Consider the following 3,472-nt stretch of genomic DNA (forward strand, 5'->3'; position numbering starts at 1 on the left):
TAGTTTTTCTTGATAGTTTCAATCGATTATTTTGTTCCTGTTTTTGTTTTCTTATTAGTGACCCGTCCACCACTACTACCGCCACCACCACCACCACCATCATCATCATCATTATTATTAGATTTTAAGTATTTATCGACTTAAAATAATTATAGATAAGATATAATTATATTTGGTTAAATTTTAAAATAAAAATTAAGATAAAATTTAATTTATATTTGATTTTAACTAAAGATAAGATAACATGATGATTTTTAAGATTGCTTACTTAGTTTAAAAATTAAAAAGTAGATAGATTTAACTACCTTTATTAGGTATATATATATATATATATATATATATATATATATATATATATATATATATATATATATAGTCCCTTAGCTCATTCTAACTAACTTTTTATACTTTGACAAATTATTCTAAATATTGTTCATTCAACCAATTTTACTCATATAATATTCTTCAATTGATATCAATGATGGATATTCCTCCTCACGAGGATTTAGTTCCCAATCATGGATATTCGTTGGTTTAATATACATATCGCCATCATCTAAACCATTAGCTTCCTCTTCCATAATATTGTTGTCTATATCCTTTTTTCAAAGACATGTTGTCTTCTTATGTCCTTCCATTTGATCAATACTACAACGTTGCCACTTTTTCTTAGATGGTTATCCTGAGCTTATATTGGTTTGATGCACATACGGATTGCTACTTTTAGTTACACCTGACTGAGGTTGCTTACTGCCTTCCTCTGCAGCCTTGTAAGATGAATACAATCCCATAATAATGTCATATGTCTCTTAAAATCTTTCTGGATTTTAGCTGCAACAACGGCCAATTATTTAGAAAACTCCATCAAGGCACTTTGACGACTAATAACAACAGCATTCCTAATGAACCCACTTGCATCATTGAGTGTTGATTTCACCTTCTTTATTCATCTATCCAACACTAATGACCGGAGAATCTCACAAATGTCTCTGTCAACTAGAACTTTCACAATATGTTCGCAAAGAATTACAAATGACTCCATTCTTAAACAAGAACACATGAATATAATTTCTTATTGACGAAATTCAACACTCCACAGAAAATTGGGTCTCCCATGATTACACACAATGTACTTTAAGTAATCATCGTGATTCTCTATGTTTAGCACCCGCGTTGATCCAACTCTAGAAAGAAAAGGCCGAAACAATAGAAATATCTCCTGAGTGTATACCTCAGCAGCAAATCTCTCTAGCAGCTCTATACAAGTCTGCATGACGGACATCCCACGTGTAGATTCATAATCATCATTAAATTTTTTAAAGCGCAAGTGTGCAACACACCTTTGAAAATTCTCTACAAAATTTGTCAAATCATACCGTGACCCCACATATCTTGCCACAATTGAGTGTAAACTTTCACATCTTGAGGTAGTTCTAACGCCAGCAAAAAGCTTACCTCTTATATATGGAGTAGCCCACATATGCTTCTCTTAATACATATTGTTCACCCACGGCTTATCCTCAAGGCCAAATTCTTCAATACGATGAACCCACTTCTGCTTAAATACGAGAATCTCGTAGTCTCCCAACATAATTTTTCTGAATTTAGATGTAAATGATGGATTTTCAACATTGCTAGTCGCATTTCAAATAAGGTGTCAAGCGCATAATCTATGTCTGACTTCGGAAAATACATCTCTTACTGCATTCCTAATCGCCATGGCCCCGTCAGTTACTATTGAGGTCGGGGCCTTACCCTTCATTGCAAACATGAGCTAACGTAGGAGCCAAATATATCAATAGTTTCGTCCACATTAACGCAGCAGCAAAAATAATTGTTTGGTTGTCGTGGTTAACCCCGCTGAATATGACTAATGGACAACTTTTTGTACGTGGCATCAAAAGCAATAACATCCCTGAAGAGTTGGTTGTCTAGTTGGCTAATCCAATCAGACTAGAACAAATTATGTAACAAACCTATTGAATTATGACATGCCTTGAAATATAATTGTGGATCCTTCAACCGCATATCCTCCAACTTCTTCAACACTCGTGCTACATTACCAGGAACTTGACGCCTTTGCCTTGCAATCTCATTGTACATATCTCTGGAACCATAGCCAACAAATTCATACCCGCCTTCTTGGTTAGCTAGAAGACCAAATATCTGTGAAGTGCTAATCTCAGACTTTAGCATGTTCATCATTTGCATAATATCTGCCTCTGACATTTTTCTATGGGCAGGCAACATAGTACTAAATTGTGTATCCAATAGATTATGGTTGTGTTTGTCAGAGAAATAAAAGATATTCCACCTTCCAGTTTCAGGTACAAATTTAACATCCATTCGGGCTTCACACCCAGTTCTTGTTTCCAATCTAGGCTCCTTCTTCCTTTTTTCCATCGTGTAATACTTCTCCTCTCTGAATCCTTGTCTATGACATACAAACTTTTGTTTGTAAACCTCGCCAATACTATTCTTGAAAGTCTTACTCTTCCTTGCACTAAAGCCCTTTGACTTTGAGTATTTCAGATAAAAATCAAATGCAAGTTACAAAGTAGAAAAGTGATATCTACCAGTTTTCTCCACACAATTTTCACTGAAATTCAAAATTATAATGTCTTGTACGGAGTCAACTGCATCAGCAGCTTCAAGGGTATTTTCTGACGGATCAGATTCAGAAAAATACACTCCCTCGGTAAATTCATCTCTGAAATCTTGTTCGGATTCATTCTGTTCATCCATCATATCTTGGTCACAAACTAACTCTTCTTATTGGTTAATGTCATCGTCCTCCTGGTATTGCTCATCCATCTCAGTGTCCGTAAATATATCTGACATATTAAAAATGTCTAATAAAAAAGAAATTTCAATACACTACGTCTTATAACATTAAAAATAAATAAATAGCTTCCAATATTACATCAATATCCTAAATCCAAAACGATTACATAAATGTATTGTTTTGCCATATAACTACGTAAATCAAAGCAAATAAATTTGATTTACGCTCATTTTATTTTTTTATTGGTATAAAATGAGATAACCACATAAATTTTGAATAAAATATACTAATTATGTTATCTTTTTAATTATATTTTCATTAACAAATTTTTATTTTAATAATATATATAATACAAATATTTTATATATACACATATAATGGTTACATACTAGTACATTTTTTATTCTGAAAAAAAAATTTAAAAAATAAAAAATGTTAAAAAACTGCTGCTGTTTTTAAAGTTTTTTTAAGAAACACAAATAAATGTATCTAATGGAAGTATTTGAATTGCTAGACTTGGTAGTTAAATATTTAATATTTAAAATATTATTATTTTGAATAATATTTAATAGTTTTTTTTCAAAGGTGAGTACTCGTGATATAATTCGTAGCTAGTTACTTCGATTTAGAGATTTGATAAAATGCTAATTGATTCAATTTGCTACGACACTCAAAATATTCCATAAA

The sequence above is a fragment of the Arachis hypogaea genome, chromosome 3 (assembly GCF_003086295.3).
Source record: "Arachis hypogaea cultivar Tifrunner chromosome 3, arahy.Tifrunner.gnm2.J5K5, whole genome shotgun sequence".
NCBI classification, from domain to species: domain Eukaryota; kingdom Viridiplantae; phylum Streptophyta; class Magnoliopsida; order Fabales; family Fabaceae; genus Arachis; species Arachis hypogaea.